This window comes from Cyanistes caeruleus, chromosome 8 (assembly GCF_971803275.1).
Source record: "Cyanistes caeruleus chromosome 8, bCyaCae1.hap1.1, whole genome shotgun sequence".
NCBI lineage: Eukaryota > Metazoa > Chordata > Aves > Passeriformes > Paridae > Cyanistes > Cyanistes caeruleus.
In genome coordinates, this window is record NC_141708.1 from 28,442,174 (window position 1) to 28,466,291 (window position 24,118).

Below are 24,118 nucleotides of genomic sequence, written 5' to 3' on the forward strand. Positions count from 1 at the left end.
GTTAGATTTATTGTATTAAGGGACTTTTTGTAATCAATCTACAGCTCCTGAAAACTCTACCGCCTTCCTAATGTGGGGAGAATGTAGCTCCTATCAACTAGGTGTGAAGATTATGAGGCCAGTGTTGACAAAGCACAGCAGCAAGTCCCCTCTTCACCACGTGCCTGGCACAATGGGGAGTTTACAAATCCCTGGATCTTTGTAAAAGGACATAAGACCCAGTTTTTATTGCACATTTCACCTGCCATTGCTGGAAGGAGCCAGTGATGTGTCCAGACAGATAAATCACAGATTTCATCAGATGAAATTAAGGAAAAATAGCACCCTCCTAGTTTCCATTAACACAGAACAGTACTGCTTCACCAAAACCACCCTATCATGGGGGAGAAAAAACATTTCTCCAGATCTGATTGAGAAAAAGATGAAGACAAAAGCTCAAACTTGCTAAAAAGAAAGGGAGAGAAACCTTTAGAGGGGATTGCCAGGGCTGTGCTCTGATCCTCTCTTTTGATATAGGTGGACTGAGAGATTTGTATCAGGGGGCTACAGAATCTCAGAGCCCATCAAACACCTCTGCTCTTGTCCAGAATCCATCTGGATGGGTTGATGCAGAGGGATGGTTTACTTTCACACCTTTCCCTCTGCATTTCAACACTTTGGGTTACCTGAAAGACCAGCTCTGTGAATGTGTGGAGTTTTAGGTAAAGTTCCTTCACTGTCCAGAGCACCACAGGGAAAGAGAATCTCAATATAAAGACAGTGGCAGTGGAGACATCCTCTTCATTGGCAGAAGGAAATGAAGGGAGGATCCAGTCTCACTGACTTTTAGGATGTGAGAACATAATTTTCCATTATTCTAGCTCCTCCTTTTCATAATCAAAAGGCTACTTATACACACACCTAAGGCTCAGTGTGCAACATATGCACAAAAGTCCTTTAGGATTACCAAGATCAGTAACACATTCTCAGGTACCATAAGTTTACAGGTCAGTATCTAGGAAGATCATCACTGCATTTATTTGTGGCTTATTTATGCAGAGATAAAAATATACACAATTCTGTAAGTTCACACTTGTTTTTGCACACCCTAGTCTTTTACACAGATAATGCAAACTCAAGCAAGTCTACACCATGAACTGCTAGATTATAATTATGATTTTTGTTTGTGAGACTGTAACTACAGAGTGAGTTCTACTACTGGATTATTCAAAACCATTCCGAGGAAAGGCAGAGTTTCACGGATCATCCTTTCTAATTCTTGTCTCTTCTAAAAGGTAACAATTCTAAGAAAATCCATGGAGATATCTTTGATATATAAACCAGCTAAAAGAGTTTCCTCACATGATTAAGATAGCAGTAGCCCCCAGTCAAGGCCAGAGGAAACCTGGTGACACAGATAGGAGGGAGACAGCCAAAAATGAGAGTCTGTGACAGCTCACTGACTGCACAGGAGCTGCGCATCCCTGCGTTTGCAAATTAGCTGCCTCAGAATTTCAAAGGGAGCTCAAAAGATTCAAATGACAAGTATGCTCCCATCTGGTGAAAAATTCTCTTTCAAAAAAGAGGAGAATCATGCTGTACTGACCAAAGTGCCCTGCCAGTAAGACTTTGAAATAACAACACACAATTTTCTCCAGCTGAGAAGAAAACTGCTTGGGAAAAGTTTCCAGTCACAGATTTGAAAACCTCTGCAGGCTCACTCAATGCAAAAACCACAGAATTTATGAAAAAGCAATCCATGTGACCCAAAAAAATCATACCCACCTATTAGCAAAATCCATATGTAATAGAACTACCAGCTTGCATAGAGTAACTAATAAACAGCAGGCTCCTCTTTTTCTCAAATCCATCCAAGTCCAGATATTTTTCACAGAATAATATAAAAATAATTTCTCCTAAGAATAAATTAAAGAAACATTTCTGGTTTTTTTTTCTCTTGGCTCAACAAAAAATAGTTCACCTATTTGAATAGTTTGCTCAAGCATGTGGAGACAAACTTTCAGAAATTTTATTCAAACTTATCAAATAAAAGTGACAGGATGTGATAAATATTTTTTTATCACAAGCTGATCAAAAGGTAGATCTGTAATATCTGTATCTTATTCCAGATGATTTCCAATGTAGATAATTTCCATCAATGAGGTTTTCTAATGTCAGAAACATTCATTACATGCAGGCTCCTATAATCTGTTGGGAAATTGCTCCTTCTAAACTAATTAACAGGAGAGCTTACAGTGATAACATAATTGAAGCAGTGCATATGAAATAAATGGTCTGATCAACATCAATCCCTGTTCAATAACCTACTAATACATCATTCATACAAGCACTTAACCTACAACTGGGATCATTCTGCAGCAAGTAGAACAAGACAAAAACACTGGCAAAATCATCCAAACTATTTTAATGACATGAACAGCAGTGATTCTTCTGAATAAGTCTAAATGACATCACCAGTTATGAGCTTCCTTTTTCTAGACATCTACATTTCCACCACCCTAGTTGCATTAGAAAGAGGTTTTGGAAATACAAGTTCAGTGTTGGGGACCCAGATGTCGCACTACGTTAGGAACGGTGATAAGCGCAACACTGACTCCTTAACTTCATTGTCCAAGAGAGCAAAGTTCATTATTTTTATCTTCTTTTATACACATGTTTGAGAAGGTCCAAGGGGTAAAACTCTTATTGGTCATTAAAGCAACACATCCACCATCATTGGTTAAGTGGAACACTATCCCTTGACTGTTTCCTAAACACCACCTCCTAAGATTGTTGTCCTTTACCAAGGACTGTTTGGATTCTTTTGGATTCTTCCTCATGCTTTCTCAGGCCAGAATGAGAAGCCTGTGTGACTTAGTTTCACACAGGCTCTGTTCCCTGCCTGCTTTTGCATTTAGCATCCACAGTCAGAGATCTAAAAATTGGTCCCACCAAGTTTTATTTCTCTTGCAGAAAGATCAAAAAGTTCTGATTTTAACTGAGAAGTTCAACTCATTAGTTAAGCTTGGAGATGCCTTACCCACCTCTCCAACAAAAAATGAACAAACAAATTTAGAATAAAATACAATACCTCATTACACATAGCATGCTTTATCTTTTAATTTTAGCCCAAAATATATGAGCAGAAGATGCTAAAAATTTTTAATTTTAAGGACAGGAAGAACTGTGGCAACAACCTCATCAGATCTGCTTGAAAGTATGTGGAATGCTCCCCAGCAATTCTTATACCAAAAGGAATAAAATCTGGCTGAACTAAAAGCACTCCTCTTAGAAAGCAAATTCTTATTTAAAGGCTGTGAGTAGTGATCAACAAATCACTTTCCTCAATAAATTACTGTAGCAGTTAATTAAAATGTGTCCCTTATGTTCAGTTTTCTTTGGCATCCAACATGTAGAGAGCAGACTTTGTTTTATCTTGCATTACATCCAGGCAAATTTTGTAAGGTCTGGCAGTCATTTTTCTCTACAAAAACGGATAGAAACTGGAGGCATCTTTCTGGTGCACTGCCTGATGCTTCTACACCATAAAAAAAAGGCACAAACACTGCTTCTACTCCAGTTCCTGCTAGTGGCTGGTGCCTGAGAACTTTTGTGCTGCAGCTACCACATGTGTCACAACTTGTGCCAGCACCTCTTCAATCACAACCACCACCTGCCCTGGCTAGGGTGCTCTAGTCCAGGAGCCCCAACACATGCTGCCACCACACCTTCATTCTGTGGTGCAGAGAGATTTTTCTGCAATAAATACAAAAGCCCTCTAATCTTCTTCAGTTTTCCCTCCACACTGCATATGCACTTGATGAAAGATGCCTTGTTATTGTCTCCTTGCTACTCTGAACAGACGGCACTTGTAAACTCTCCCAAAAGGATAAAGATTTCAAAAGATCTGTGGGAAGCAGGACAAAAGGATCTTTTTGGTTTCCTACAGCCCAGCTTCTCCTATGGACTCCTTTTGCCTCTCCCCAGGTTATGTAGACTCCCATTCCCACCACACAGAGGGGAAAAGTTGACTCTGCCATTTCCAGCTGTGTGCAAGGGCAGGAGGAATGGGAACTGCAGGAATGCCCCAGCCCAGGTGTGGAGCCTTTCCTGAGCAGGGGTGGGCAGGGATGGGTCGCTAATCCTGCTCTCTCAGCTCTTCTCCCTGCCCCAGCTGAGGCAGGAATGCAGCCCAGTGCCCTGGGCAATTCCAGGCTTTGCTGTATCTCAAACCTGCCCTGAAACCACCCTCATGCAGATCCTCTGATGTCAATGGACCGGAGCTGTGTGTGTTGGGGTGAATCACATTAGAGCTATTTAGTACAGGGAATTGCTATATTTATAACATAACAGTGGCAACTGAAGTGCTCCAAGGTCCCTGGACTCACACTTCTATCTTATGGAATTACTTTGTCATTGAGGTGTCAAAGCCAGGAGCATCAGGATGACAGTTTGTTAAAATGGGCAAGCTAAAAGATTCTGATAAGTTAACACTTGAATGACTTATGAACCACTCATTTTAATATTTGATTTAAGTTTTAGGGAGTTGATTGCATGTGGAAGTGCAGGGTCTGACAATAAACAAAGGGGTAATTCATAGGGCAAAAGCCTTTTGCTTCACACCAAACTGCAGGATCGTGGCAGGCTGTCTCTTCTTCTGAACCTGTTTCTCCTACAGCTGGTTTGAACACACACTGGTCCTGGGCATCTCCCACACAGGAACAGCTGGAATACGTGACAGCTCTGTAATCCAGACATGCTTTTGGTTTGCACCATTGTTTTGTTTGCAGATCTAACATCAACTACAACAAAAAAGGAGGTTCACCTACCACTCTCAGCCCTCAGCTTCTTGCCACCATCTCTCTGACAGCTGTTGCTGAACTGGGGGGACCTCACTTTTCCTGGTAGAGCTGTTTGGAAGACTTCTTGTTTTGATCAGAAGAAATGGCTGGGTTAGCCAAATGGAACAGCTCTGACAAGTATGAGGGGCTGGGAGAGGGTGTGAGATATCTCACACCATACAGGACCCTCAACACACACCATGGGTGGGTGCTTTTACCCAAGCTTGGGGCCCTTTCCCATCAGACGCTGTGCAAGCAGCCACCAAAACACAGCTGTGGCATGAACAGGCAAGAATTAAGTGGAACTATCCCCAGAGCTCTTCTTTTACAACACACACTCCCTGAGATTCCAGAAGAGTTTATAAAATCCCAGAGGAGTCTGGAATACCAAAAGGCATTTTAAGAGGCAGAACCCAGAATGACTCACATTAAGAAAAAAAGGGATGCAGCAACAATCTCTCCCCTGTCATTTATGTCCTTGCAGTCAGGCTTCATCTAGCTCAGCCTTTAGCTGGGTGATGACTAACACTTATTTGTGAGTTCCCGTGGAGAACTCATCCTTTTTCCATTTCTTCCCAAACTGGCTTTGCTCTTCTCTCACCGTGACCTTGGTCTCTGTCAGGCTGCTGGCTGAGTGTTCCTGACCTGCCCTGTTCTCCCCAGGCTTCTCCCCCAGCCACCAAAAGCTGCTCATTGTGGAAGAGCAATCTCCTCCTTTCTGAGACCACAGTGAGCCTCAAGTGCAGAAGCTGAAGAAGGAAAACAGGCAAATAGTTTCTCTGCTGTCTGGTCACCTCCTTTTCAAAGGAATGTAACTCAGTGAAATTACAGTGCAGGGAAGTCAAAAAGTCACTACCCATCACGTGTACAGGAGACACAAACCACATCCAAGTTCTTAATATTCCCAGTGAGCAATTCCAGGCACTTGTGCATTGCTTTATGGCAGCATGGACAGGAACTAAAATGTATTTAGGGAGCTTCTATTAGAAACATGGTATTTTCATCTAAAGGCCTCAGGCTCTGTTATTAATTTTTAAATATATTAACAAATAAGATGATCTTTGTTATTTAGAGAAAAGCAGAAGGAAACAGGGACCAGAACAGTGCATCGACTAGAACACGGCTAAAGACAGAAGAAGTGAAATTATGGTACAAAAATGCTGGGACAAGGAAGGATACAGAGGTACAGAGAGAATGCCATTGTCTTCAACTTCCAGGTCTCAAAAATGCCTGAGAATGAAGTCAAAAATATTATCATAAACTTCTTGAAGTACTTACCTCTGCTATTCCTTCCTTTCATAATTTAAAACACACTCTACATGAAAAATCTATCATCCCAAATTTCATTTTACGGTACAACATAATGAATCAAAATTAAATATTTCAGAACAATAAAGGAAGAAATCATAGAAATGAAAAAGCTGTAGTTAGGTCACTCAAAATCCCAAATAATTGGTTTGAAAAATTATTTGAAACCAGCCAGATCCTGACAGTTGGGGTTTTTAACACAATGGGATTTTTCTAATAAAAAACTATTCTGTTTATTATTTTTTGACTGCTTGACTTCAAGTAAAGCTCATTTTAAGCAGATCATATTGCAATTAGATCTAATAGCTTTTGGAAAGCATGGATAAAGACCTACACCACTGAACTCTGAGGGAGAGAGATTTGCCTTATACCAGTGAATTAATATGCTTCAATAAGTCCATTCTTGTTTGTGAGGAACTGGCTGATATTTCCTGCAAACAGACCCTGCATGACACTTAGTAAATAGAATGCAGGTAAAATACTTACCATTGCAGTATAGATTTCTAAGCAACATTTTTCACTGTCATGATGCAAATTCATTGCAGAGCCAAATGTCCCAGGGTGGACTCAGTTATGGGACTCTCATTTGATCATTTGGCTGTGGCTGCAGGTTCTCCACTTGAGCAGCACATCAGGATCTCTGAGATCCAACAGTGCCTGCATGTACAACCAAAAATCTGTAGGCCAGCTGGCCAACAGCACAGCCCCATTTTCCATTGGCTGTACATTCCTGGTTGGGATCTTCCTGGAACTGATAAAGCATGGGGCAGACTATTTTTTTGTTTCCCTAAAACACGTTTCACCCCAAACAGGCCACGTACAGCATAAGATGACAACATCCTTGAAGATATTGTTTTGCACAGAAGAATTTGTGCATCATCAAGAAGAAAGGTGAGTTCTGCTGAATGTATAATGCCAATTTTGACAGGAAATCTATGTTTTCTCTAAGAGGCAAAGTATCAAATTAGCAAAGACAGCACAGTTCCAGAAAACTGCAGCTCAGCAGTTAACTTATGCAAGTGATGAACTTGGCATAAGTGACCTGAAAATTCCACCTCCCTAGAAACCCTGAGATGTGTAATAAAACCAGAGTGATTAACGTGCCTGACTCTCCCTGTGTGTACATCACTGGCATGGGGCCCTGCTGGGGCAGATCCACCTGGATGTGCTCTGGATGTGGAGTCAAATGGGATGGCACACCAAAAGAAGATGTTGCAAATGCCCGTGCACCTTTTGACCTCTATTTTTAAACTTCAGCAATCAGCAAGGACGGTAGTGCAGGGGGTTTGCCTCCACCCTCACAATACAGCTGAAAACCCAGAGATGATGGGGAATTTGAACAGATCCTTCTGTCTGTGTAACCACAAAGGAAGGACACTGGCAGCTCAGTGCTGGTATCCAGCCAGCAGGTACATTACCTCAGACCCCACAGATGGTTTCAGGAGTTCTGCAGCTACACAAATGACAGCCTTTCCCTTCCAGCCTGCCATCTCTGAACAGACTAACTTACCTTTTTTAAGTATTAATGAGTGCTCTCAACCAAGTTTTCTCTACTGAGTGAGCTGAGGCCTTGACAAACCAATTAGTGCGAGATTTTTGCAACACCTACCAATGCTATTTAGTGCTGTTCTAGAAAGTGCTCACTGACTGAGAGCTTTCTGGTGAGCTGGCAGAAACCAAATTGCCAAAAATAATTTTCCCCCAAGGGCACAAACCACTTTGATACATTTTCTATTTTGAAAAACATAACAAGTGTTCCAGAACTGCCACTGATTCTTAATGTGTTGGGCTGTTATTAAAGAACCAGCCTCAGATTTCAGCTTGACATTCCTTGTTTAGAAATCATTTGCCTTGAAATGCACAAAAGTGTGTAATTTAAGTGAATAACAATGTAACACAACACAAGTATATATGTACAGTATATATTTACCTCAAGATATTTTAAAACTCTGAAGCAGCAATATACAAGGGACAATGATAAGAATTGCAGGATTTTTTTGGAATCCAGAAAGAGGAGAAATAAGAAATAAAATATTGAGTTTTAGGACAGCTCACGGAAGATGTGTTTGATTTCATGCAGCAGAAGTTGTCCCTGCTTTCAGTCATTAACATGAATACACAAGCATTGACCAGGGAAACAAACCCAAGGGACCTTCAAGGGGACTGTGGGCATCCTTAGGGAGCACTGCCCCACTACAATGCCTCCTGACCTCTAAATCCTGCTGGCATGCCCTGCTCCAATGCCCTCAGGCTTTCATGCCAGTTAAGTCAGAGCTTTGTGTGCTGCTTCTCCGAGCATTTCATCCTCAGCTCTCCATTTCCCACAGGACGGTCTCACGGCTGCCATAGCTGGAATTGACCAGGGCTATGATGGGATCTCTGAAGAAGATTTTCCACACAGTGGCTCTCCCCTGCCACAATAATTCCCAAGTTCTAATTTTCCTCATGCCACGGCTCCTCAAGAGCAGTGAGTTATGAAGTTTGGAGACTGAGGAAGGAAAATGATCAATCCAGCAGGCTCCAGTCTCCCGCCTGGCATGCAGGAGAACTTCAGAGCATTCAGGAGATGGGAAAAGTTGCAAGGTTCATGTCCAAACAAACCTGAATGGGGCATTGATCAGTAATTTACAGTCACCCAGGCTGAGCCCTACCCTACTGGTACTGTGAAGGTGTTTCTCTTTCTCCAACACTTCTCCAAGTATTTGTGACCCACACAATGGTATAACCATGACTGGAAGGCAAGTAAGATACCAGCTAACCCCAGCACCCCTGAAAGCTTAATGATTAAATATATAGTATGTTCTTACTTTCTTGTACTTCACATGCTCTCTGCAGCTGAGCTGCACAAAGGACAAAACCCTAACAAACTTTGGCTTCTGTTTTCCAGAGGAAAAAATGGATTTCTAACAAACACCTGCCTGAACTTCAGTGTACGCAGCCTAGAACAAAGCAGCCATCACACTGTATTTATTTTGGGAAGATTTTTCTAGGTGTCAGAGAATGTCTCCTTCCTCTGAATTTTTCAGTGTGTAAGTCTTTGAATAATCTTTTATGCACTGAGGGTATTGAAATATTAAGCTCTAACAAAAAGAAGGTTTCATGGAAAAAAAAATAAAATTAGAACCACCTCTTTTTAATGAGCCAAGTCTATGGCTGTTTCTCAGAGTTTTCCATAGAGAAAGAACTGAGCTCTTGGGTGAGGTGAGAAGCAACCAGAAGTGTCAGCAAAAAGAACATGCTTTCTCCTGGCTGCCACTTCAGTCTAATTCTGTGCTAGAAAGTCATACATTTCTCAGTATTATCAGTTAGCAAAAGAAACCAAGTAGATTATCAGTTAATGCTATGGGATTGCTAACACTGCCAACATGGGAAAGGTCTCCCAATTCCAAAATGCTTATATAGCCAAGCACATGGAAATATTTAAAAATAATGAAACCTTAGAGATTTCCTGACTTTAAGAACATCCTCTACCAGTAAGATATTGTATCGTCTTTAATAAAAAGAAGAATCAGTCCCAGCAATGCCCTATTCACCAATCAGGTGATAGATTCATCTTTTTCTCTCATCCTCTCCTGCAGACTTTCTTTACAACATGTTCAGTCTTACAGGTATTTAAATAAAAGTCTATGCCCTTTGAATGTTATTAGTGAACTTTTCTGCCCAAAGGTCAGCATCCCCTCTGAGTGTACTGCATGCCTGTGGACAAAATACAGAGGTAGTATCACAAACTGAAATAAAATAACATGGTTACAAACCATGTGTCAGCTAATACTGAGCAGTCCACCCTTAACTTCTCATTAATAATTTGTACTCTGCCATTTTAGACAAAAAAAGAAAAGGAGTTGGAGAAGAACAAAAACAAACACAAAAAAACCCCAAAAACCAAAGCATCTTAGAAAATCTCACTCGAAGTTGGTGCCTAATATAAATTCCATAATCTGGAATTACTTGGCCAGATCATCCTGCCAGAATGTCCTGCCCTGTGTGGAAACCTGGAAGAGGCACTTGCTGTTGAACCACACATCAAAGTAGAGAGCAGAGCCAAGCTGCTCTGAGGTACAGTGGGAAGTTTTTCTAAAGATCAGAACACAGCGAGATGGAAGCACGGAGCAGGAGCCTGCAGTCACACAGCCTGCCTGCCAGGCAATCAGAGCCTGTCAATAAACCAATACCCTGCCTGACTCATCCCTCCCTATTCCCCATGCCCACCGCCTGCCTTGCAGGTACTTTGTATTCCCTGAATTGCCTCGCTGCTTGAGCTACTCAGGCGCAGAGTTAACAAAACCCAAGCGTGAGTTCATGCAGCTCTGTCTCTGTGAAGGGAAGGAAGGAGGAAGCAGAATGCAGAAAGCACAGATAATGCTGTTGCCTTACCATGGGCCTTTCTCAAAGCCATTGATTTTCTGTCACAGCTTTTTACTGAAATCACAGCATGGCCTTCTGGCTGACTGAGATGCATTTTTGTGTACACATGCTCCCTGGCGTGTCTATATTATCACATTATCCTCACATGCCAATTCTCAGCATCCCTGTCACCCCTAGAAGCTGACACACGGGTTTCTTTTATAAAAACATAAAGCTGCAATAAATTCCAGCCTAGCTTAAACTAAACCCATTGCTGCTGATTCTTATTCAGAGTACCTGATTCCCAGCATCAAAATTCTCCCTCTCCTTGTTTGTCTTTCTTTGAGGGAAAATGCTGTTTACTGAGAAGCTGTGCTAAAGCTCTAATTAACACATGTTGCGCTGAGCAAAAAGCACACCAGCAAATAAGCCTGTTTTAAGCCTATTTTTAAATCACATTGCATTCAAGACATGCTCCCTCTGTTGAGTAGGCCCACACAGTCACTTAGGGCTCAGTGTCTGCTTCAACTGCTGGCTGTTTCCCAAGTTTTCCCTCCCTTCTGTCTTATTCCCTGCCCATGGAGACAACAAAAGAGCTATTTCCACAATCAAGAGAGGCTCCTTGCTGAGTCAAAAGAACGAGCTCTAGTTAGAGGAAAATACTCTCAGACACAGGTGTGCAAGCGACATCATAATTACAGTCAGAATAGATGGCCTGCAAATAGCCTGGCATTTGTAATTAACAGTGCTCTCTAATGAAGACCACTCTGTGTGCCATTACCACCTAATAATGCTTCATAGCTGCATGAACAATTTATTTCACCGAGAAAATGAGGATCAAATATTCACAGAAGTAACCTACCCTAGAGTGCAAGATCCTCCAGTCAGGGATGAAATTGTGGGTTCTTTAAATACCCATCAAAATGAATTTGTTCTTAAACACTAGTTTACAGCTGAGATACAAGCCGAGCTAATGGGAGCTGCATCACGTAAATCTTTTCTGGAACCTGGTGAGATTCATCTGCAGGTCCTGAGGGGACATGGCTTAAGCTACAATCCATCATATTTGAGAAGTCATGGCAGTTCAGTGAAGTTCCCATTGACTGGAAAAGGGGAAATATAACCCCTACTTTTAAAAAGGGGAAAAAAGGAAGACGTGGAGAGCTACAGGTTGGTCAGTCTCAGCTTGGTGCTCAACAAGATCACACTACAGCACGTAGGGAGGTGACTGGTGACAGCCACACCATGGCTTCAATAGGGCAAGTGGTACCTGACAAATTTGATGGCAAACTGTGACAGTTATAGTGTTAGTGGATAAGTGAAAAGCAACACTGGCATCTACTTGGGCTTGTGCAAAGCGTTTGACACTGTCTTGTTTGATGTCTTTGTGCCTCAACCAGAAAGACATTGCTGAGAAAAAAGGATTAAACCTGGAAGATCTGGTGAGCAGGGAATAGCTTCACTCTAAGTGACCTTGCAACTGGGAATGCTGGTCATTCTTCTTTCAGTGTGGGAAAAACTAGTATTTGCCAGGATGAACTAAGCCTGAGAGATCCTGTGTCCCATGTGCCTGTGTCCCCGTGTCCCTCTGCCTCCTGGTGTTGCTGGTGAGGCAATGAAATAAATCTGTTCTTTGTATTGCAGCTGGGGCTTGCTGCTTGCCCTGCTTTCCTCTTTGTGTTGATTCACACACACATGGATTTGATGTGTGGATAAGGAATTGGCTGGATGGCACATTCAAAGAGCTGTGGTCAATAACCCAAGTCCAAGAGGAGAGCAGTGATAAATCCATTCCTCTGGGACTGGCACTGATACTTTGTTGGTGAGACTGACAGTGGGATCAGTCCACCCTCAGCAGGTTTGCTGATGACCAAAGCTGTGTGGTGGAAACACTGGAGGGAAGAGATCCAGAGGGACCTGGATAGGCTTGAGAACTGGGTCTGTGTGAAATTCATGAAGACAGGGAAGTTCTTCAGCAAGTTCCTCCTCTCCCTAACTCAGCTTGGACTCGATCTGAAGCTGAACTGATTCTATGATCTATGTCAGAAAGGACAAGAGGCCCAGCTGCAGCAGCTGGTACGGGTTTTATCCCAAAGTTTATAAGTCACTTTGCAGAAAGCATAAAGTACTTTTATATTCTGCTGGTGCCAGAGAATCACCATTAATGCCAGTTTTTAATATATCCAGGGTTAATAGAATTGAGGAAATCCCAGTGTAAGGATGTTAGATATTTGCTTGTCTCCAATTCAAATGTTATCCTGATGAGGTCAGGGCCTTATTGTACAAGGATGCCAGGACCTGCAGAATAATGGTAAGAACATGCCCCCATTTCTTAAGAATGATAGCACCAATTAGCATTTGCATCACACTTAGTGTCAGAGTACCCCTGGGCACTCTCCAAAGCACATCTCTGCCCCACAGTGGTTGTTCAGCAGTGCTGGAGCAGCACCACTGTGCTCTGCACCTGCCCTTCCTCCTCCCTCCCGGCAGCACTGGCAGGGCCAGGTGGAGCTCACAGAGCTCTCGGGGTGCAATACTGCAGCATTCACGGGGCAAACAAATGCAAGAGGCTCTGAAAGCTCCTGGGACTGCCTGGCTTTCTCCAAGCCTCCTGCAGGACCAGCTTCCTGCCCCTGTCCCTCTGGCAGTACCCAAATGCCCACACTGGAGCAATTCCAGTCAGGCAGCACTGCAGAATGCCCTGGACATAATCCGCTTTGCACAGCCCATTGTGAGAGAAGATGAAACATGACACAGATGGAGGAGAGAAAACCTGGCTTATCCATACTGATTTTGGTGGTTTTCTGACAATTCATGCCAAGCCAAATCACAGCCAAAACAGTTTTAAATCGTAGTATGAAGTTGAAAGGAAATGAATGCAGTGTCTGGCCATACCTAGGGATTAGTTTTGTCAGGACAAAACCTCCTATAGCTGACTTAATAACTTGGCAAAAGCACTGTAAATAAAGGCAACGCTGAATCTGCCAATTTCCAGCTTGTCGAGCTCCTCCACAACCAACAAACCACAAAAGTAATTACAGACAGTTAAAATGCAAAGAGCAGGAGGCCTTTTCCTAAAAGGCACAATTACTGTGCCCCTAGAGGCTGGGTTTAAGTCTACACCCTGAATTAATTTCCATTCATTTCCATCTGAAATTCGTTTGGCTTTCCCAAGATGTAAGTTTGAGATGTTTCCAATTTATCTGAGACTTCATCATGAAGGAACTTGCAGTACACACTTCAGTGACATGTTTAAGTCCCTCATTCCCATGACATTTGGCAATAGTCAGCTTTCTGTGAGGCAGGCTTCTAAACAGCCAAAAATAAAGATCTTGCTTTCAGCATCTTAATTTAGAGTTTTCAGTATCAGAGCATTGCTTTGTCACAAAAAATGAACTATTTATTTGCAGGGACATGTTGATAATCCTATGTATCTGTTGGCTGCAGGGCCTACAGATGCTCCTATGAACATCTAATCTTGTTTGTTGTATAAAAATGATATGAATTTCACCACAAGTGCTTGCATTCCTCAGAACATTTCTTGTTTTTTTGAATAGAAACACACATACACATTCAGCACGGAAACAAGCTTGAATCCAGCTACACAAATGTTGTAAGAACAACAGAGGGAAATAAATGAAATGTTACAGCCCTTCCACATTGTCCATGCAGGCAAAGAGCTGATGAGAATGCTCTTGCTCTCAGAAGAGAATAAGAAGAGTTTATAATAATCCAAAAATTATTAAAAAAAATGTTCCTGTGCTGCTCAACACGCTGAAAGCTTCTCACTGATAGGTGTTCACACCATTTAACTTTAGACATTCTCAGTTTAATACCTCCATGTACAGGTACTGAAAAGAAGGCAGGTTCCTAACATAGATTCTCTGTATCACCCTCCAGAAGTCTCATTTTCCTTCAAGGTACCCAGGTTCTTAAGAAATATTCTAAGAACACCCTTTATTGTTTCATTTTCTGGCTCTTGGCTAGAATATGCATTGTTCTTTCGCAGTAGGTAATTTATTCAGAGGCATTTTCCAAGTCAGAGGAGCTACTCCCAGCCCCAGCTGAGCTTCTTGGTAAATTTGCCCTGTGCAGAACAGCAAACACAGAGAGGACAAAGCAGAGGAGGGTTCAGCTGCACCAGTAAAGCACACTCTGGGGCTACACAAACTCCCCTAGAACAAAAGGACATTTAAATTCAGGGGGAGGGAGTCTTTTATAAATCTGGAAACAGATGGTTCCTGTGTGTACTGTACTTTCATCTACATTTTTCCCAGGGCCACAGAGGAGCCGAGACTGGTGCTGATTTGGAGAAGTCCAGACCCTTTCTGCCACTTGTTAACAGGAGCTGAACAGGGAGCAAGCACAGCCATGCTGTTTCCACCTGCACGCTGGAATGCCCACAGGACACACCAAATGCAGATCCTTATGGATTGTCTGCAGAAATAACCAGGCTGTTCTCAGCAATCACTGGGAATCCCACTGCCAGAGCTACAGACCTTCACACCTAATCTGCTTTGGGGCCAGACAACACCACAGATCACAACCAAGGTCAGCAGTGTTTGATGCTTTCCCATTTCCAACTTCAGTACGTGAAGTAACCAAAGTTTCTATAGGACCTGCTCTTTCCAGACTTTATCAAGACACAAACAGAAATCAAAAATGTCCTGTTGCTGTTTAAGTCCTGGTTAAATCCTGCCAGAGCATATCTGTACACTTCACTAAAAAGCCCCACTAAAGCAGAGTAGATTTGTGTCAAGCGAGCATGTGACACTGTTTCTCTCTTCCCTTTATGCATCCTCACCACAGACACACCAAGCACCTGCTTGAGAAGCTTGTGCTTTGCAGAACAGTTACAAAGAGCATCATTCACAAAAGCCTCTATAAGTTACCAAGCCGGTATTTCAGTCATTCAGGGTTATTTGCTGCCAGGAACATACAAGTTAATGTGACCCTTTACAACATCTACCCTTAAGATGCCTCCAAGCCATGATGGGATTACAAAATTTGAAATCTGCTGAGGCAGATGGAACATTTCCTATTAGAATGACCTGAAAAATACAGGGTGTGCCCATTCCCTCAAAATTCCGATTCACTGGGTTTTGGTTTTGTTTTTTTTTCCTGCTCTGCTGATTTGCAGACCCTTAAGCATTTCCCTTGGATCCCCCAATGTCAGCATAATAATAATATTCTTGCCTTTCTTAATTACCTTTCTCAGATCTCTTAGCAGCAGCTAATAGACCAACAGGGATCCATAGAGAATAATCTGAAAGTGATGAGTTAATAACTTCGTAAGGACAGGCCCTTAAGTGATTGCCCTTCAAAGAAGGATGCACTTTAATAACAGTGTATATATTATATAGACATTTCCTGTTCTTCTGTCTTGCATAACAGAAATAACAACTGCAACCTTTGCAATCCTTTGACATTACATTTGTTTAAACTGTCACAAAACCTGCCCAGAGCACACTGGGGCAGTCAGGGTCAGCAAAATGGTGAATCCCAGGCTCAGGAATTACACACAGCTACAGTATGCAAAACAGACTTGATGGTAATGCTTATTTTTATGTGGCTCCCTCCGTGAGCAGAGTTACAAAATGCTCCATGCAGAGCCAATCATTCACAGTTCAAGCAACCAGGGATGGTGCTGAGGGAAACCTCATTTCAAAAGGAAAGTAATATAGATTTTAGTACTGGAAGTTTTAATGGTAATGCACACTAGAGAGAAATAGCACTTAGAAAAATGCACTGATGATACTGTCTTTTCAACAGAGACATCAGAGCAATGATTTCTATGGTGCTTTTGATCCTGGACTCTGAAGGTGAAATTTTCTGTTCAGGAGCTGATGCATAAGTTTTTATGAGGCTCTCATTAACCTTACCTTGAAACTTTCAGTGGCACACACACTTTTGCTAGACACTGTGTAGAGGTAAATTTGAGGAAAATGAAATCTATTAAAAAACTACAAACTTCAAGACCAACAATTTCACTCAGAAGTTTTTTATCTGAACTCTCCTTAGATGACTCACGACAGCTCTCAAGCCCCAAGGAACACTCACCTGGAATGTCATGTGAAGGATGCTGCAGACATACAACTCAGGTTTGTAAAATCAAGCCAAGGCAATAAATTTGGTCAACAGGCAAAATCCAGGGTCGCTTTCTCTACAGCACTGGGACACTGACCTGTGAGAAAGGAGAGGGGAGAAAAGAGTTCAAGACCACTTCTTAAGATTGTGCAGAGAAACAGATTGTCAGGTATTAATCCTCAGCACCAGGTGCCAAATTCACAAGGTAACAGCCCAGTTGTAACTTTCCCACCTCAGCAAGCAGGGAAAACAGTATCAGTCCTTTTAGTCCTGTTTGTGAAAGATGAAATCTTTAAAAAACCTGGTCATTGTTGACAAAACAAATAGACCACGTAATGCTGGCTATAAGCTGCAGCTGAAATGTGTGTTTAAATTATACATAGAACAAATTCAGAAGCCATCCATGCTCCAAAGGGTGTTCAAGAAGGTATTTAACGATTTCTGTGAACAATTTGCCAAGTGAAAACATCCAAACCTATTTCAAAAGTTCTTTGCCTCAGGCACCAGCTCTATCTCTACATTAAGTTTTCATACACAGAGAGCTAGAGAGCAGATGGCCACTGCAAGCAGTTTTCAACAGGGATGTTTCAGTCTCTCAGTCATAGGTTTATCTGAGCAGCCTGTGCCCTGTTAACAGAAACATCCTGAAGCCCAAAGATCAGGATTGCTTAACCATTCACATAAAAATATGAAGAAGAAATGCAGACACTACAGGAATTCATTATATGACGCTGTTAATTGGCAAGTCATCTGTCAACCTGACACTGGGCTTCCAGTGGCTTCTCTGGCTACTCAGACACCTGAGAAAGACCTGTTTTCAGACTCCTCATGTGAAAACCTGAGCAACATTTGCTCTAGGATGCACATCATGTTAGCTAAAATTAACCTTTTTGTCTTTCAATTTTTTCAATTGTCTAAATTCTGACTTCCCAAGCATCATTTCTCTTTGCAAGTTTAACTTGCTATGATGTAGATGGAAACAGTGCAGAATGTTTCCAGCTGCCTGGCTCTGAAGGAACAGAAAAGATGTAATCTTGGAGGTGGGAAAAGAGGGAAAAAAGAACTGCTTTGTTGTTACACACTACTCCTTGTTCAAAAGGCTGTGTGACACCTCCAAGTTTTGACAACACAGCTGCATTTATATATATATCTGCTTATGATGAGAGTTCCCATCAGCTCAAACCTGGCATTATGCCTGACTGGCAATTCATTACTTACTGTAATTTAGGAGCACTTTTTACATCATAGCAGCTCTTCTTTACTGTTCTCTCTCCCCTCTCCCCTGAGCATGCCAGGGAGCTGATGTGCCTAACTGGAGATGCCATCACTGTGCTCTGGGGCTGTGCTCCCCAGCTGTGCAAAGGAACAGCCTGCTTCTTCCAAACAGGGGCTCAGAGAGATGCTCCAAATCACACTCTGAGGCTGCCTCTTTCCCCACCCACTACAGACACAGCCAAGATAAGTAAAATGAGTAATGAAGGGGAAAAACATAAAGCAGGGTTCTGTTCAAGAATTAATGTGCTCATTTTAACTCAACAAGCTCAATCTTCCCTGTTTACAGCCTAAATTACCTCCTTTAACACTGAAACAGTAGAGTGAGAACACTTCCACTGCTTCCCTCATGGTAAGCAGACAGGTGCATGCTGCTTGTTGGAGGAAAAAAATGAGCCTCCTAATAGGATAATATAGTTTGGGTTATATTAGTTACAGAAAAATTGAGATGAGAAAGCTGCAAGGGCATAATCATCATGAAACATGGGGCTGATTACTGCGAAGTGCTGAGCTCCAGACAAAGTCATTGGGTGTTATATGTGCTTTATAATATGATCACTGCTGTCTTTCCACAAATTATGGGCAAAAGGTAGGTTTTCATACAGCTACACATCCAAGTTTCCTTCACTAAGTATTTTTATATATAAATTTTTACAATATGCAGCTCATAACAGTACCCATTTAAACCTCTGTCAGTGCACAGAACAGCACAATTATTTATAATCCATATATAGAATGCAGAAATTGTATAGCACTCAATGAACATGCACTGCTGCATATTCATACAGAGGAAAAATATAATGGAGACATTTCTTGAATGAAGATCAATCCTCTTGACCAATGTAATGGAAAGAAAATGAGGGCTAATGAGAAGATCAATCAAAGAAAATTCAAAGACTTCCAGATATTACTCCAAATAGAGATCAGAGGAAAAGTGCTTTCACGTCACAGAGATTTTCCAGTGTGTCTGAGGGACCTGGACACTCTACAGGTTCACAGGCCCTGTTCTGGATGTGGGCAGAGAAAGCATCACACAGCACCAGCTGCACCTACCAGTGGGCTGGGCAGCCTGTTATCCTACAGTGAAAACAAAGCTTCTGCAGTAAAGGAACAAGATAAAAACTTGGCAGTCAAGAGCATTCTTGAAAAACCTTTGCACCTGTGCCAAGGGAACATCTCTGCTGGTATCATCCCAGACAGGAGCTCAGAGCAAACAGGAGGAAGGGCAAAAGGCAGAGGCTCTAGCAGAAAGTCCATCAATGATACTTTAAGTGACTTGAACTGTGAGCCAAGAAATGAATAAATTATGACATCAAAGTCTGCACTCATATAAGTGACAGGGTGATAGTTTAACTTTTTTTTTTATGTTGGGGGAACTCATTACCTACAGAAATGTTTATGTGCTCTCCAAAAAAAAAAAATTCACTTTCTTCTCTTAAATTACTGTTACTGGCATTCCTATTGACAGGGAGAAATACAGAACCACACAAAACTGCACAAATCACAACATAACACTTCAATGTGTCCATCAGCTAATGCTAATCTATAATTGAACACTGTGTAGGTACTCAGGAAATCCATTAATCTATATAGATTGTTCCTTCAGGATGAGTGCTTCAGGTTACTTTACATAAGGAAAGGCATCCAAGGTCTAGGACACTGTTAAAAAACCCACAGATCTACATAAATACTTACTAGGCATTTCAGGAGAGACATCTGACAACTAGAATGCTCGATAACTTCAAAAAGAATACACTCACTGAAAATGTCCACCACAGAAAATGCCTGCAAAGACATAAAAGGACTTAATTGACTTTGAAAATCAGTCTAAACTTGTCCAAAATTGTGATCCCAAGGTTTACCCCTAGCCATTTCTCTCCTTTACACAGATGGCTCCTCTGTTTGACTGAGAAACAAATTGGGCAAAGAATGCAAATACATTAATGCTTTAACAGATTTTAATGCTAATTGTCTCTATTACCAAATCAAAGGTGTGGTGTAATAAAATTGAGACAAACCCCATGAAAATCACAACTGAAATTAAAAAAAAAAAACAAACAATGGGAAAACTTAAATCTCTCTCTTTAGAGAGGCATTAGTCTAGAGGCATTACTTCCTCTAGTCAAAATGCTTTGGTGTAAAGACCTGCAACTCCCATCCACTTTTGAAACAAAACTCTAAGCACATCCTGATAATAAGCAAAATATCAGAATGGGTTCAGTGCTGTGTTCAAATGATAAGCAGAGGGAAACAGAACACCACTGACACCATTCAAGACAGAGAGAAATGCTCTGCAACATAATAGAAGTCCTTATATTTATTGAAAAACACATTTCTTTGCAATAACATGCCATAAGCCAATTGTTCCCTTTCTCAAAGACTCCTATTTTCACAAGTGTGTTTCCTTCAGTGGCCCCAGTTGTTCATATGGATTTTCACACATACAGTTCTCTATTCTGTGAGAAGTTGGAGATGAAAACTTGTTTGAAATCTTTTCACTCTCAGAAGAGACTGACTGATGAGAGCATGAGGATGGCAACATAGGGAAGGAAAAAAGCCTTGTTTCAGAGTCATGTCCATGTGTGACAGCAACCCAGCAGGGATTTTATTAATGGCAACTTGCAGGTTATTGCTGTGCAGCTGAGCTGAGTGCTCCAGTGTGTGCATACACATGGTAACTGAGAAGAGCCTTCCCTGCTCCATCAGCCAGTGCTGGCTCAGAATTGAGAGTTGCTTGCTCTGATGGATGGTTCAGGCTCATTAAGATAAGCACATCTGGTGGCCCACTGCACCTGGAGATCATCTGAGCAACTATCCCAGGTAAAACATCTCCTTTCATTAAAAAGAACATGAGCAATTGAGCTTCTGCTGTTTCTCTTGGATAAAGATTCCAAGAAAGCTTAATGGAAGCAGTTTCCCACTGTAGGCAAAGAGATGACACCAAATCACCACCTGGCTCATGGATCTGCTGAGAACTTGGCGATGAGGACAGAGCTTATTTTCCTTATTAGCAGAAATAAGGCAAGTTGGAAAGGTGTATGCCTTAACAGGAAATCATGTTTAGAATACTTTGAGGATAGGCTCCACTGTTATCTCAGAACTGGCATTCTGAGCTAAAGGAAACCCAAACTATTAGACAGCTCTGAAAACAAAAACTGCTGCACTTTACCCTAAAAAAATTAAAATACCACTCTGTCTGCAGGACAAAGCTGAAGTGTATCAGCAAATCTCTTATCTTCCTTACAACTCCTCTTCAGCTTTTCAAGATTTTAAAAATTAGCTGCTTATCCCCCCAGCTTTAAAGGAGACATGACTTTTCATGAGACTTACTAATATTCTGATATGTTTAACTAGCAGGAGATCTCTAGAATATACCTTTTATAAAAGGAATGCTAGTGTGCACCTGCTCCTTGCTCCTCTTCTGCTCTGCAGTGTTTTCAGTGGCAGGCTATATCTGAATTTGATTTCCTGCTTCCACTGGTCTCCTTGGTACTCAGAGAGCCAAAGTCACCACTGAATTCTTGGCAGAGGCCAAGCTTTAATTCACCAGTAATGCGATCCCTAGAATTACTGATAAACTGTTTAAGTGCTGGATACATTTATGTAAGTTGTATAGAAGAACTTGTCATTGATTTACTCTTTGCCAAACAGTTTAGCACTCTGAAACAAAACACAGACTTTCTGAAAGCTGCTGTCACTCCATTCAGCAACACTGCACCTATGGGTGAGAGCAAATGCTACTTCTACAGGGATTCTTCCTTACCCTGAAAGGGAGAGGAATAGATTGTTGTTATGGTATGAAGAACTTTTACTATTTACTTTGCTTTCATTTCTTGACTTCACAGAAGCATTCATTCATTCACTGATTTTTTTTAAAGTCAAAGCCATTGATGACAGGGGATTGCCCTTTACTGTACCATAAAGGGCTGCCTGCCACCCTCCAAAGGCACTGCTCCAAATTAAAATATGATTAGACTCTCTAGGGTGACCTTGTGAAAAGGCAGGTGTGTGTTTACTTTCTCTGCCTTCCAAATCAACCTTGCTCAGTTTAGAAGTAAAGAAAAGATGTTTTACCTAATTGCCAGCCCTGAGACTCTGTGAAGTCTCAGTAACAGTAAAGACAAGGAAATAGTTAATGATTCTCAATAAAGAGCATAAATAGTTAACGATCCTGGTAGCTACCTGCAAGCAGACTCCAGGTCACTCATCCACAGCTGGGCTGAATCTGCAAGGCTGACAAATAAAAAAGCAAAAAATGTTTATTTTTTTACCAAAATGTTAAGTCATAATTTACAGCAGAGTAATCCTTCATAGCTGCTCTGCAAGAAAGTGCCTTATCTGCCCCTTAATTTCATACAGCAGTTAGCCAAAGGTTTTCTCTGCCTTTTTGCTGAAACAATACCCATTATAGGATGTTAGCATGGGCAGCAACTCAAGAACTCCTTGGGACGGGGAGCTGATTGGTTTTATTTTAATACATTATCCCAGACAGTTGCTTTCAGCCATGGCCAATGGATTTAACTCCCTGCACTTGAGGAGTATCTGAAATTCCCCTCCCAGCAGGCTCACCAAGGATTACCAGGAATCACTGAATCACCTGAGAAGCCAGAGCTACAGGAACAGGGCACTGGGTCATCAATTAATCCCTACTGAGAAAGAGGAAGTTGTCAAACCTGCTTTTCTGCCACTCAGGCTCCATGCTTTGGCCATCACAAAACTGACCCTAAGAGAACTTGTCTGAAACTGCCAAGCTGGAAGTGCAGCATTGATTGGATTGCACTCCCAAAGCCTGTCAGCAATCACGAGCAGCACTTGCTGGACAACCTGCAGCACTTGACTCAGCACTCACTGGACAATGGTAGCAGCCACTGTCCAGATTAAAGCACACCCAAATTACAGCCATTTTCTGTCTGCAGATCAAGAGTCACAGGACTGTCTTTTCCATGACACCACTTTAGGCCCCTGCTGCTCCTTGCAGCAGGACACAATTTTCCCCTTGCAGTTTAGAGAGACACTAGAAAAGTCTGCTGCTGAGAGGAAATTAAAACTGCAGTAGCCATTAAGATGGGAAAAAGATGTTCATTCCAGGAGATAAATATGGCAATGCTTATTCTGCTGCCTTCTACACAAGATTCATTTAGGTATTCCTGACAAGGTTTCTTGTTCACACACAAACTCTTCCACCTTCAAGTACAATCCCTGCCTGATCCCAAACTAGTGCTTGCATCAGGGGCCTAAGGTGAATTTGGAGACTGGTCTTCTTCAGCCCAGCCTTCTCCAGAGGGAACACACCCTACATTTCCCTTTGCTGCATAGGTGGAAAAACTTCCAACAAGTCTACTCTTGTTTTTTGAGAATGTGCAAAATGAAAGGTCACATGGGATGTACCATATGGAGCAAAATAAGATATGCCAGCTATGTTTTCTCATTTTGGTGTCCAGAACAAAGTTCACACAAACCTTGTTGTTTGTTTTGATGTTACTCACAATCTGAACAATTGTAGAGAAGGCAACCAATATGAACTAAATGTAACACTACTTATTACTTTCACATCCCTTTAAGCCCAGGTGCAAGGCAGAAGCAGATGTGGACATTCATTTTCTCTTTATTTTCAGGCAAGCAGGCCTATCTGCCCAACTTTATTCACCACCCTCGGGAGGTATTCCTGCTGCCTTGGATTTACAATGCCAGAGGGTAACTTCTGTGAAGAGACTAACATCCCTGCAGATAAAGGAAAGAAAGGAGTTCTCCTGCAGAGTAGTTCAGAGCAGGACCTGTAGCCAGGCCCTGAGTAGCACTTCTGATAAAACTCTTTATCTCCACTGAGGAACCACAGAGAGGAGAATGGAGAAAATTATGTCCCTTAAACCGAGCTATTTCAGTATCTTATGGAAGGTTTCAGGGTTCAAAGCTTTTTCTGATTTTTTATACTTGAATTCAATCAAACCCAGTCGATTTGCATAAAAAGCCCATTTGAAAATAACTAGCTAGAAGTGCCAAATTGCCAGCCCAGGAGGAGAAGCATTTTTTATGAGCAGTGTGGAGTTCTCATGACCAGAAGGATACACTTTCAGTACCCTTCACAATGCCTGGCACAGAAAGACCACCAAAAGGTGGGAAAGATTCATTTCAACATTCTTTGATATCGTACAATCTTTACTAAAAATGCTAAATAGCTTTAAATGTGTATCAACTTGTATAGTTCTTTATTACAAACTCATTAAAATTATTTTGATTAATCTCTCATCAATTTTCAACTGGTAATTAGCTTTACAGAGACTACAAGA

At 41.7% G+C, this 24,118-nt stretch overlaps 1 long non-coding RNA gene across 2 annotated transcripts in view; it reads right to left on the bottom strand.

Moving 5' to 3' along the window:
* The window catches only part of LOC111931445 (uncharacterized), a 71,058-nt gene that overhangs the window by 15,117 nt on the left and 31,823 nt on the right, over nucleotides 1-24,118 (bottom strand). The window contains exons 7-10 of one of the 2 annotated variants that reach the window (XR_002865543.2): nucleotides 22,014-22,064; nucleotides 19,527-19,616; nucleotides 16,533-16,656; nucleotides 2,922-6,050 (exon numbers count right to left, since the gene is read on the bottom strand). This is a non-coding gene — a long non-coding RNA (uncharacterized LOC111931445). Of the gene's footprint in view, nucleotides 1-2,921; nucleotides 6,051-16,532; nucleotides 16,657-19,526; nucleotides 19,617-22,013; nucleotides 22,065-24,118 lie in introns of those variants that run through there. The other variant, XR_015290080.1, reaches the window with a different exon arrangement.